At 37.7% G+C, this 14,496-nt stretch overlaps 1 protein-coding gene across 9 annotated transcripts in view; it reads right to left on the minus strand.

The window, feature by feature from the left end:
• The window catches only part of LOC117435574 (protein cordon-bleu), a 104,113-nt gene that overhangs the window by 25,850 nt on the left and 63,767 nt on the right, over positions 1–14,496 (minus strand). The window lies entirely within an intron of this gene.

A 14,496-nucleotide genomic window follows, 5' to 3' on the forward strand; every position in this document is an offset into this window, starting at 1 on the left:
TTGGCATATGTGCTACTTTTTTAAGCTATTGTAAACTGCAGCAACTAATTATAAGAAATAAAGTACACCAAAGTGTGGAATAAAAAGCCTGTAATTGTATCTCGGACTTCCGGTGACATGGATCCTCCATCTTCGTTCTCGTCATTTATCTTGCCACCAGAGTTTATTCCTTTTATTATTATTATAAGTATTGTTATTGATATTTAATTTTTTTAACTGCCTATTTTGTCACATGTAACAAAAAAAGTTTGTTTATATAAGCCATGCTTAGGGGATGAGTAATAACTGGTTGTAAGTAAAATGATTAGAAAATGAACCAGCATAAAAGATGTGTGAGCTTGTTTTTCCCCCAGTTTAAGTCTGTATTTCAAATAGGTTGGCTTTTATTGTTGTTTTCGACTATTTGGCTGTCACTGTAGTTGCTGCTCTGTCTTGATGGCAGGGTGCTGTGTTTATTCATTTTTACAAAGAGAAACTCAGGAAAGAACACAAATGCAGCACTCTGATTTGCTGAAACACTTTAAAGCATGTTGATGCAGAGTCATTATCAGCATGAGACGGGATGTCAGTGTGGTTCAGTTGTGCCTGCCATGTGAAAGATTTCTGGGTGCGTGTGACTGGTTTGATTCATGGGTTTACAGCGATCTTGAATTTCTAAAAGAGGTGTCTGTCGAAACTGATGAGTTTCATTTGTCGTTGTATTGTTGTTGCTGTATCAGACAAATTGCTAGTGTATTTTATGAAGTGAAAGCATGTTTAGCACGCAGGTGGTACAACAGACTAGATGCACTTCTGTGATACTGGAACTCACTTTGACAGTAGATACAAGTAACCCTCTTTCTAACCAATGAGCTGTCAGAAAGTTTATAAAAAATAAACGTCCCATTCACAAGTCCTTCAGTTTGAGTGCTTTGCTACATAATGCAGTTCCGTGTCACTAAAATGGTGCCGCAGGAAATTAATTACGGTATGATAAGAGGGACAAAAAAACAGCAGTGCGATTAACGTACGTTAAAAAAATGAATCTCCCAAAAAATTTACACGTTAATCGCAGAAGTTAAGTGGGATTAATTGACAGCCCTAATATATATATAAAACTTTTTATATAACTTACCAAAATAGGTTATTTCGAAAAGAAAACGTGCAAGGGTTGATTTCATACAAAACTGAGTGCACTTATTATTACTCTAAATAAACAGATTACCACAGCCTTGTTTCTTTAACACTAAAACAAACAAGGTCATGCAAAACCTTACATGCTGCTTCTCGCAGTTTAAATCTGAGTATTCGCTTCTCTTCAATTATTTTAATTGTGGAGCAATAAGAATTATGCTGTCATGAGATTGGTAGAGTAAATTCAATCTGTCCTCTTCCTAAAATCCTGCTAAGAAAATGTTACGTTGAAACTTCCGTTTTCCTTTCTCATACAGAGTTATATTGAGACTTGTTTGTGTGTATAACCACTAGAACATGTTTGCTAATTTAAATTAATCACAGTTTATGAAAAAAACGCCTTAATACAAGTGCCACACTGCCACAAGGAGAACATTTAAAAAAAATGTAGACAGTGGGGCTCCCGAGTGGCGCATTCAGTAAAGGCGCTCCACGTGGAGTGCAGGATGCGCTCTATAGTCTGGACGTCGTGAGTTCAAGTCCAGGCTATTCCTTTGCCGACCGAGGACGGGAGCTTCCAGGGGGCGGCGCTCAATTGGCCGAATGCAGACAGCTTTATTTATTCAGAGTAAAATTAGGGAGGCCAATCCAGTAGGAAAAGTGGGGAGGTGGGCTTGGCCCCCTTGGCCCCCGTGGTGGCGGCCCATGATATATCAGATAGAGCTTGTTCTTTGTTTCTGGTAACAATTTAGTCCGTTTTGCACTTTCAGACTGCAGATTGTCCTAGTTGCCTCATTCTTACCTTATTTATCTACTGACTTTGTTGCAGAGTAAAAAATAGTGATTGAATTAAAGGAGGTGTGTACCTCTGTGAAAATTTGCCATTTTGCTCTTTTTAGATGGACGATAGCATCATATGCTGTAACACTGATAGGTGTTGATCGTTGCTGTTGGTCCTGGAATCTTATTGCCCATCATTTAGTGTGTCCCCCTCTCAAGTCTCATAGCTTGCTGGTTAACTGTTTTCCACAATGCCAGTGCCAAGTGAATGGTACGCATGACCTCTTGTTACTTTTAATATAAAAGTTTTTAGTAATGCTGACATCTTGAGCTGAAGAGGAAGTAAGCATAATGATTGGAACAGCACAAACTAGCAAACACACTTCTGAATGTATAACACAAAGCTAATTCATTTAACATTCAGGATAAAAGAAGGTGCTTATGATAGATTAAAACAGTATGTACTATTAAACACATATGTTTCAATATCTGTTTCTTTTTTAAATGAAAAATCTTTTAAAATGAACTTTGATGTAAATTGCAGTGTATCGAAACACTGCTGCTGTTTAAATCGTTGCAATAGGAGCATCACAAGTATTTTACATATAACAGACAGAAATACACTAAAAAGACTTTTAAGCAGTACTAGATGTTTCATTCTCATAATTTGGTATACCCAGATCAAAAGTGAATGTGTGGGAATGGGGAGATGAAGTAACCATGTACGATTAAGTGAAGTACAGCAAAAATGGGCCTGGGTGTCAGAACAGTCTGGACTGCAGTTTGGATTTATGTTTCCCTTTTTTTAGGATTGACTAACTGAAGGCAATATAACACAAATGTGTACAGTGACCACTCTCAAAAAAACAGAATAAAGTAATAAAGCACTCAGTTTATCTAATGGGGAATAAAGAATGTGTTACAACTGGAAGATTGTTTGGCTGAGTGATATACTGCCATATTACCATCATAAACCCCCTCATAAACGTGGAAGGGACAAAAGAAGGTCATCTCTGGGAATGCCAGCTGCTTACAGTTAGCTTTATGACAGTACAGAGCCCCCAGAAGCAATCTTTGCAGGTTGCCATCAAAGGTTGTCATTTCTAGTTGGCTTGCCCTCGTTTTCAGAAGTCATCAATTGGGATTCTACCTCATGAGCTTGAATGTCCTCAAAATGAGGAAACAGATTAATGAGCTCGCCTTGTGGGAGAGTCACACACAGCAGTGTTCCCTCTGCTGCCACAGCTTTCGAATATATTTATACCATGGCATCAAAATGCATTCCTGCAGTCTGTCATTTCTAACATAAACCGTGTTTGAGGTGATACAAGCTAGGATAGTGAAACCAACTGAAACATTTATTTCAGCCAATTTTGCTCTAGTGCAATATTGTACTGCAGAATGCTTTAAGTCTTTATTTGCCCTCAACCGAAGATGAGTGTAGGTGTGGGTTATTCCTAGATTATAGCATCACTGCATAGCAGTTCAAGCCTTTCCAAGTTTACCATGAACTCCTGCTCTTAATTAGTCTAATTATAGACAGAAAAAGTTGGGCCCAGCTAAATTGACAGTAAATCTTGGAATAGATCTTTGCAACTTCTATACAATTGGAAAGCGATACAAGGTACAAATAGGGGACATAGCTAGGTGATCTGTTGCTTTGTTTATGGTTAAGAGAAATGCTGAAGGACAAAAGTAAAATAACTGTGAGTGTTTACTGTTTGTTTGTTTTGTCAAGTCTAATTGTACTGTTTGTTATTTATTAGACGGCTAACATGATCCACAGCTGTTGTTACAGGCCAGCACAAATACTGGACAACACTTCACCACTGTGCACGAGTAAATTGTATTTCACCACGAGCACTACAGCACTCACTCTGGACTTGTGACCATGTCTTTATTCCGTGTGTGTTTAAATACCGTGCCCTGTGTTATTACACATCGTTGTGTATTGTCAGTCCTCCATTATTATTTACTGTTGTCATCAGACTTTGGATTACAATTCAATCACCATTTCACTAGCACTTTGTTGTTTGTCATTGTCTTGAGCACTGCAGCACCGCTACACCTGCACACTGCAACTCACTTTGCCATAAACACAAAGAACATTTTGATTCTTTTCCCACTTTTATGTACAAAAACAATGGTATATGGAAATAATTTGTTGCGGCTTGCTGCTTCTTTTATTGAAAATTCAAGCCACAACAATATTTGAACAAATACTTTTCCACTCAGGCTTTACAGAGCCACAGCGCCTGTTGAGTGAATTACTTATTGACTGTTTCTCAAAACCTTCTGTTTTTCCCCTCAAGTCAGTCTTCAATAAAAACGATTAGGTGTGTTTCCAGAACTTCTATCATTAATTCAAGCAAAACAAATCAGTCCTGCAGGAATTCTGGCTTTCAAATGGCTTTAATCAGCCTCCAAAGAAGGTCCAATCAATTTAATTACTAAATGCCGCACCATGACCCAGATCTGGCAGTTCTTTATGGTGTGACCACACACGGCACAAGAATTTCAAAGCAAAATGATGTGAGCAGCTGTGGCAGGAGTCCACTTTAAAAAAAGACCCTAACAGATTTGTGGCAATTTCTAATCAGTGATAACAGCCCTATGAATAATTTGCACCCTGCCTGTGTAGAAATGCAGGCGATGAAGACGGGCACTTTTAAAAGTCAAACAAGGCTAAATGTGAGTTTTAATTAATCCCCTTCTTGTCAGTTAGAAATGCGCCTTGCAGTGCAAGAAACATTTTGGGGAAATGGAAACTAATAAGATTGCAAAAAAACAACCTATCAAATAACAAATATGTCCAAAACCAGGAACTCTGGCTGGTAGCTTTTTCTAAAAGTGCTTTTGTGAAATCTAGAATGGTTACTAATAATATTATTATAGAAAAAAGGTACAGAATTAGAATATTTTAGAATATAATCCACACCATTTTACAAATGGTATGTGAATTTATTTGTGTGATATACAGGTTACACATTATCTACAAGATGCACAGTATAACTGTGTAATAGTATATAGTATACTATAGTGTTTTTGATAGGGGAGTATACACACATTGTGTCTCATACAAGGGATGTAACCCAATGCTGCTTAGTCATTTTTATTATACATAAGGTGCATTGCTTTTTTTCAAAAAATATAATTTTATTGATACAAAAAAGGGGGTTGTAAAAAGGAAAAACACAGCTCTCTTTTCACAACTTGAGGCCCACCTAAACCTTACTGTTAGGAAGGAAATAAAGATCTCTGATGCAAACAACCCCGATGTAACCACAATGACAAAATATAGCAAAAAGGTTCAAGGATATCGCTGGTCATTCAACAGTTTTGTTTTTTCTTTAAATAAAAGGCATGCCCTGTATGAATTGTCATGGCCAGAGGAAGCAGGGAATTAATAAAACCCTCTATTCTTCTTCAAACACCTCAGGCTTTTTTCAGCTTTCATATGCCAGACAGGAAGGTGTCTTTAAACAAACTGAAGATGTTGAACAACTGAAATAGCTGAGATGTCCTCTCACTCCTAACTCCCTAACTCCCTTTAGAAGCCTCCCATTGCATTTCCACTTCAGGAAGCTGCTCAGCAACACTAAATATTTTTTTTATGTAAAAGAAAAAAAAATAGAGGCTACACCGGTCCACTGGATATTTATTTTGGCAACTGACTGACTTCCTTTGTTCCAAAGAACACAGTGTATTATTTATAATTGTCTACAATATTGAGTAAATATTGCACCCCTTACAATCAAATTGAACACACTCAGTGCTTGACTACCTTTACTACCAGTAAGAGTAGTAGTAGTATTATTAGTAGTAGCTTTTAAGGGTAGGCTTTTAGAAATTATGACATTTTTAACGAATCACAACTTTTGTTTGTTTCTTTACTTCAGATTGAACATTGAAGCCCAGCTCTTGAATGTTACAATTTATCTGAATATCCGTCTGTGACGGGGGACTGCCCCGTCTTTATGAACGTGGTTGGGACTGGCAGGGAAGGGGTTAAATTCCTCCCTGCCAGGAAAACACGTGAGAATGTGGCTGGAGCCCTAATTGAATAATCAGCAATTATTGATTAATTGGGCTCCAGCCACAGGGGATAAAAGCCAGGGGAGAGGCCCTGGCTAGGAGGAGAGTTCTAGAAGAAGAAGTGTCTGTCTGTCTGTCTGTCTGTCTGTCTGTCTGTCTGTCTGTCTGTCTGTCTGTCTGTGAGTGAGTGATGTTAGTTTTGAAACCAGTGAAGGCAATGCCCAGCCTGGAAGCCGTATTTATTTTGTAAGTTTTGTGTCTATTTTGTGTTTTGAAACCTTTTTGTTTGGCCCTTGTGCCTATTTATTTGATTATTTTTGTTTATTAAAAAGCTTTATTTTGAACTTCAAACTGTCTCTGAGCCTCAACCTCTGCCAATCCTGTCACAACCCATGTTTAAAAAAAAAAACAAAAAAAAAAAACACAAACTCTCTGCCAAATCAGTCTGTTTAATATTGTGCAGTTAAACAGTTTCACCTAACAAAAAATGCGGCCAAAACAAAGCTAATGAGACAAGCTAGGGTAATATAACAGTTAATTATTAAACAGTTCTAGATACTGTGATGTATTTTTTTTTTATCTGTAATCTTTAGTTGTTTTTGTGCATCTTCATTTGCAAGTGAACTGTGACATTATGGCCTTATCAAGCATTATATTCACAGTCCTCTCAGCTATGTATTTTTGATATTGTATTTTTTTTGTGTTCCCTGAAAAACAGACAAGGGGTTGGAACAGCCAAAATGAAATAATCAGATATGCGTCACACGCGTTTAACCATCACTGAAGTCAATGTCTATGTATGCATGCCCTGTAGCTCACACATAATAAATAAATGAGTAAATATGTACAGGTTTGCATGCAAGAAGAATCGTGTCGGCCGCAACACAACGTTGTGCGGCAGATCTTCACTCCACATTGAAAAATGTAGCGAAGGCATGCAATTGAAGAAATGAATGGAACAGAGCGAGCATTCTGAAAAAGAATGGAATTTCAATTTCAGTTGAAAATTAAGCACACATCTTTTATATTCCCAGTGCACATTAGAAAATGTTTTTATGTCATGTAAAAAGTTGTTGCATGTCTTGCTAAAGAAGTCACGGCACACCACTGATTATTAGTTAAGGGGTTAAAAATATATTTATTTATTTTTTCATCCCGGCGCATCAGTAATCTGAAGAAAAATTTGTTACTGTATTATTTGCTACAGTAGTTCAATAATTTACACAGAGCACATGCCTGGGTCAGGTGATTATTTTTAAAGGTAATCCTGCCAGACAGTTAACAGTGTTATTGTTCTCAAGGCAGGCAGTAGTGCAGACTATTTAGAAATACTTTGGCAGGGTTTTCAAGAATGTACAGCCACAAGTCAATACCTCATAATAAAAAAAGGCTAGAACGTTGTGGACTTTGTATTTTCCACTTTGTATTTGTTGATAAGCTCCCCACCATGCCCTGACATTATCTGTTCTTCTTGTTGTATTTCTGCAAATGGCCATTCTTCAAACATATCTGCACACATAGTACAATTTCTGTAGATAGAAACTACATCTATACATGTTAAAAAAACAAACAAAAAAAAACTCTTTACTCCAGAGCAATATTATGGATGTTATGATTTAGCCACAAAAAAACATTTACTGGAGTATGTATACATGGTGCACATGTATGCATTCCAGTATTTATGTATAGCAGTACAGTATGTATCATAACAAACCTAACAATACAAACAACAATGGTCAAAGCACATTCCTGTATTGCATCACAGTATCTGTTCAATCTATAGTTGTTGTGTGCCTGCAAGAAGCATGCAATGGAGAATGAATTAGCGCTCGTCATTTAGCAGCGTTTTGTTTTTTTAGATTACACTTCAACACTTATTTGTTATAAAATCAACATCATTGTTGAATATGAAAGGTGCATTCTGAGTTTTACTCTGACTCTGTTAGAAATGTTGTCAGTTGCATTAAATCAAATGTCCTGAAAGCAAATGGTTTGTACATTAGTAAGAAGGAATTCTGTGTTTGGCATATTAAATTTTTCCCCGTTGTTGAAAATCAACAAGACTATCAAGGTGTTAGTCCAAATGGAAATCTGAGATGAAATAGCAACAATTACACGCACTGCAGCAAAAGCATTGTAAATCTACACCAGTACTGATAATGTGCCTGTGATCTGCATGTATATTTATGTGTCTCTGAATTTTTATTTTCTTTGTACATGTGTCTCTGTGTAGAGCTACAGCTTTCAAGTAAAACAAAAGATAATTTTTATGCTGAAATTAACAAAAGGGTTTCGGCACAGTTGTAAACAAAGCCAAGTGTTTCTGTATTTAGTCTGGCCTGATGCAATACTGATGAACATATGGCCCCTTGGCTGAAGTTCAGTGCAATGAATTCCTGAATATTCTTAATGTTGAAATATTATGCACTTCAGATTGTGCACTCTAAAGTGTTCTGGTATGAACATAGCCAGTGTGGCAGTTTTTATTATCTCACACAAGAGATGCACATGCCTTGCAGCACGAATACCGTGGAGGCACCTGAATGAATGTATGTCACACTTTAGAGTTTAAAATATAGATGGAGAACTACTGATCCAGTTGTGATAACAGAATTCTTCAGCACACGTCAATGCGCTTTTCAGAATCTGGCGATATCCAACAGTAAGGAGGAACCTTTCTGTATTTCACATGAGCAGTTTTACTTATAGGAGATTACCTGAAGACCACAAACATGTTTCACTTAAACTTTGACTCTGTGTCACCAGAATGTTAGAGATTTTGCTGGTGTTGTGTAAATCTAGATGAGCCACAGTGAGAAGTTCACCCATCCACCCATGCTTTGTCCGCACATTTACAGTGTGAGGAATGTGCGTGATATGTGCGTGCTACATCACATTCTCACAACAATGGAGAGAGAATTTTGACTTTCTTAACGACATGGCAACCCTGATGTAGTTAGTTTGTAGATGTGAAACTATCAAAAGTCTTCACCACTAACAAGTCTACAGCTCAAATTCTACATGTGCTGACTGGGTTTGCTGTGAAAATAGTTTCTACACTTAGAAAGAAACATTCATGTCAACATGCAAATTCACAAATATGAACTTTAAATACAAAATCATACAGGCAGACATCAGACAATGACCTCACTATATACCCAGGGTTTGATACTCTCCATAATTTGTGTGAAATAATCTCCTTTAACAAATGTCATTACAACTGAATAAGTGGTTTTATATGCATCCCCCACGGGGGTAAGATGTGTTGGCTTTCTGTATAGGAAGAATATATTTTAGGGCCTGCTGGCACCCATTGAATCAAATACATTAAATACTTTAAAAACTAAAAGGCTCAATGCCTAAATAAACTGAGGTTTTAAATCGTACCACATTTTTTTGCCCTTATTAACAACTAACTTTAATAAAAATGCTGGGCAATCTCGGTTGGAAACAAAGTACAGTCTGTTTAACCAGTCACTGGAAAACCAGTCACACTTGATTTTAAATGCAAGTACACCAACAAGCTTTAATTATATTAGGGCTGCGTTTGACCAGTGAGCGCTACCTGATACTACACAAATAGGAATCAAATATTAAAAGAATGCATGCGTCTGCATGTAAATAAAAAAAGCTGACAGGGAAAGAGATATTTCATCATTTCCATTAGAAATACACTGTTTTGTTTTTTTTTTAATAAATTTAGTCGTTGCCAATTATTTTTATTATTTTCTCCCAATTTGGATGGCCAATTATTATTTGAAGCTCAGCTCACCGCTACCACCCCTGCGCTGACTCGGGAGGGCGAAGACGAACACACACTGTCCTCCGAAGCGTGTGCCGTCAGCCGACCACTTTTTTTCACCCTGCGGACTCACCATGCAGCCACCCAAGAGCTACAGTCGTAGGACAACGCAGTCCTCGGGCAGCTTACAGGCAAGCCTGCAGGCGCCCGGCCAGACTACAGGGGTCGGTGGTGCACGATGAGCCGAGGACATCCTGGCCGACCTAACCCTCCCTCCCCCCTGACTACGCTCGGCCAATTGTGCGACGCCCCTTAGGAGCTCCCGTCCACGGTCGGCTGTGGAATAGCATGGACTCGAACTCGCAACGTCCAGACTATAGAGCGCATCCTGCACTCCACGTGGAGCACCTTTACTGGATGCGCCACTCGGGATCCTCAGAAATACACTGATTTTACAGGATTTTACTGTAAATAACAGTTGCTCATAAATAAAGGACTCTAAACAAACATGTTATCTTTCTCTAGAAGGAAGTCTGCTAAAACTGTTCTGAAGCTATTCCATAAAAAAAGACAAAATGCAATACTGCTTTCCATAACTAAAACAATGACTTGACATTTTATCTCTTTTGATATGTACGGCAATGTAATTGCAGATAAGACTGTGTTCTTTATGATGGAACTGTTATAAAAGTTGCCAGATGCGAAATACCTTATTTTAAAATATATGACAGGCCATTGTGTTGTTCTGACCTCCTAAGACCAGATTTAAATGTGCTATATATATATATATATATATATATATATATATATATACCTCTGCAAACCACTATATATATATATATATATATATATATATATATATATATATTACACTTCAGCCATCAACACCAGACAGAAGGATATCTATATCATCATATGGAAGGAAGCGCAAATGGATGGAGATACAGATGGATCACATTAGTTTACTGTAAAGCTACATCTTAGTTGGTGCTTATCTTGGCGAGAACTGAGTTCAAATCAGCATGAAGTTTTAACATCTGCTCCCGTGTAATGGAAATCATTATAAATATGTTTGCAGAGGTATTCACCCCCTACCAATAATGTTACATTTTGTTGAATTACAAATAATGTATGCACATTGGTTAAACTGAACACTGTTATATGAGGAGGAGGTTAAATGTCAGCAAAACTTTAAAAAAAAATGTACAAAATGAAATTTACTGGTTGCATAAGTATTCAGCACCTTAAGTCAGTACTTGGTAGAAGCACATTTTGCAGCAATTAAAACTGAGTCTTTTTGGATAGATCTCTAATAGCTTTGCACAGTAGGATGGTGACATTTTTGCCCACTCTTCAAGGGAAAATTGCTCCAGTTCTGATAAGTTTGTTGGGGATCGTCGATGGTCTGCAATCTTCAAGTCTCGCCATAAATTTTCGATTGGATTCAAGTCAGGACTTTGACTGGCGCATCCATCCTTGCGCCAGATGTAACGGAATTTAGAAGGAAAAGTTACATTTTTGTCTCGTCTGACCACAAAACCTTTTTCCACATGTCTGCAGTATCATCTACATGCTTTTTCGCAAACTCCATACATGCTTTAAGATGAGGCTTTTTGAGTAATGGCTTCTTTCTTGCCACCCGTCCATACAGGCCAGCTTTGTGTAGGGACCAGCTTATTGTTGATTATTATTATTATTTATTTATTGATGTGTGAACACTGACTCCCATCTCAGACATAGAACTTTGCAGATCTCTCAAGATCATTGTTGGTTTCAGAGTGACATCCCGAACTAATTTCCTGCTTGCCCGGCTGGTCAGTTTGGGAGGATGACCTGATCTGGGTAGTGTCTGGGTGGTATGATGCATCTTCCACTTCTTAATGATGGACTTCACTGTGCTGAGAGGGATAATCAGTGCCTTTCACATTTTGGTCTTCATGGTTGCTTTGCTGGATCACTGTGTGAATTGCAGCTTGAAAGCCTTTATATACCTGAGGGAAATTATCTACAAGTTAAACCACTTTGAGTACACACAGGCTGAAACCATTTCACCGTTCAAACAAATCATTTGCACCTGAGCTGATTTAGGGCTGCAGTAGCAAAGGGGTTGAATACCTATGCAACTGAGATTAATCTGTTTTTCTCCGTAAATCTTACTTATTTATATTCTATATGCATTTTTTAACTTGATCAATGTGGAGTAGTTTATGTAGATTCTACATGTAAAGTCTAATTTGAAAGCGTCATGGAGTACACTCAGGTGCCAACAAAATGTGAAAGCTTTGCAGGGGGGTAAACACTTCTGCAAACCACTGTGTGTGTGTATATAACATATATTTGTATATATTTTTGTCTCATTTGTGTTATTTTGTATTTGTTTTATGATTTATGTATTTATTATATAGGACGAGTGAGGTGCCGTCCTTCAGGGTTTCGTATTTGTTTTGTGGTATTATTGTTGTTATTATTTTGTATTTGTTTGTATTATGATTTATTTATGTGTAAATATGACAGCGAAAGCCGTGAGTTGTTTTGTTGTTGTTTTGTTTTTTTTAAACGTCTTCTGGCAGAGGCAAGGTGGCCATCTCCCGAATTAATTAAGTGATTAATTTGTTGCTAAATCGGGAGATGGTCACCTGCATATAAACCTGCAGCGTTCTCGGTTCCAGGTGGTAGGGAGTACAGAGGACAGTATGGGAGAGCAAGAGGAGACAGGATTTAACAAATAAAGCAAAGATTCTAGGAACAGTGACAGCAACTGCCCAGCCTGTCCTAGCATCGTGATTATTTTGTTTAAATCTTTTATTTCGCTCAGTGAGCAAAGTGTTTTTGTTTAAACATTTATTTTATTTGTGTTATTTAAAAATAAAACGGCGCAGGCGCCTTTGGCAACTGCAGTATTTTTTAGTTTGTTTTCTTTCCTGCTTCTGGCCTGACGTCACCACTACGTCCATCCTGTAACATGTTGATTTAATTTTGCTGTTGGGTTGTTAATGGGGAATTTTACATACTGCTACAATACGTACCGGATTTAAAAGTATGTACTGTATTACAGTCCACGTGTCCACAGTCGTGGCAAGTGATATTTTCTGAATCATATCGTTCTCAATTAAATACAGTACATCTAAATGGAAGCCTACTTATTTTAAAACACAGTCCTTTCAGCTATGTATTGTTGATATTGTATCTTTTTTGTGTTCCCTGAAAAACGGACAAGGATTGGAAAGGGCCAAAATAAAATAATCACATATGCGTCACACACGTTTAACCGTCACTGAAGTCGGATATGTGATTGCGGACTGTACCACAGAATGAGGCCAGGGTGCAGGTTTAAGAGTTTTTATGGCATCAGAGAATTTTCAGAGTAATCGTACCCATTGTATTCTTCTTGTACCTAAGTTACATCCTTGTAACTTTTTAAAGAACCCCTGTAGCCTCAACAGAGCTCTTGAGAATCATGTCTACCCCCAACTACATCCGGTATATCAGGGTAACCATTAACATGTTCTCTTGCAGCACTGTACTGCTAGTGTATGCAAGAAATACATCAATAAGAAATACCACTAGAACAAATATGTTTCAAGGGGACAGGTTAATGGTTACAGTCTAGTATACCAGATCTACTTGGAGGTTAGACATGGTTCTGAGAGCAACAGTGAGACCACACTTTTTTTTTTTTTTTTTACCAGTAAGTGATGACAAAACAAGATAACTTTGATATTGTATACCAAGTTGCTCTGTAATGTTTTCCAGTGCTCAGATCTAGATTATGTACATAATATATATTTTGAGTCTTTGGAACTGTGTGCTGTATAATATTTGTTCAATTTACACCTCAGAAAAAAATACTGAACTAGATAGATTCAAGTTACTGTTTATTTTCATATCAATAACAAGTTATTGGTCTTCAAAGATTTTTTTGATTTTTTGAGTCTTGTTAATTAAAAAAAAAAAGAAACTTATGATATAAAAAAATGTGTTTATGGTTATGAACAACTGAAGATCTGTCTAGACCCTACAGAAACAAATGATTGCCAGAGAATTCTGTGTATTATATACTGAGTAGTTATGAATATTTTATAAGAAAAGCCACACAAAGAAAGTTTGTGGGTTGGTTTTACGAGTAGTGAAAATGACAGTAAAGCCGAGAAGTAGCTGATTCAGTGCACAGCATTTCAGCAGGGGTTTAAATCACAGAAACCAATTTAACAACCAGGAAAACCACTGAGCCGCAGAGCTGGCCTATGAACACAAACCCTCCTAAACTTCTAGAACATCCATTTTCACAAGATACAGAAAACTGCAACATGTGTTAAATGGACACAAATATACTGTATAGTGTATAATATAATATTGTGAGAGGGGAGGGATCTGGACTGGCCGTCAGGCACATGTGTGAGCTTGTAGGGGGTTTGCACACCCCGTGTGTTCCCACGCTGTCAGGCAATGTCTTATTGACAGAAGGCAGCTGTGAATGAATCGGTTGACACTCTGTCATTGGCTGGGGGGTGGGACTATATGGAGTGAATGGTTAAATAAAAAGGCACTGTTTTTATATCCTCGCTGGCTCATACAGGAAGTATAGTGGATCGTAACTTCACAAAGAAATCCTGATACTTGCAATCGAAAACTGGAAACTCTGGAGCAGCGAGTCGAGGACAAGTCCAGCACGAGACAAACACAGTGGTGCAAGCAAGCCACGCACCGGTTATTTACTTTTTATAGTTAGTTTAGTGGGACTGAGCCATCCCACAGTATATAAGAGAGGACATTGAGCAGTGCCTGTTTCTCGGGGCTTCCACCGCTAGGGGGTGCAACAAGCCGCG

The sequence above is a fragment of the Acipenser ruthenus genome, chromosome 3 (assembly GCF_902713425.1).
Source record: "Acipenser ruthenus chromosome 3, fAciRut3.2 maternal haplotype, whole genome shotgun sequence".
NCBI classification, from domain to species: Eukaryota; Metazoa; Chordata; class Actinopteri; order Acipenseriformes; family Acipenseridae; genus Acipenser; species Acipenser ruthenus.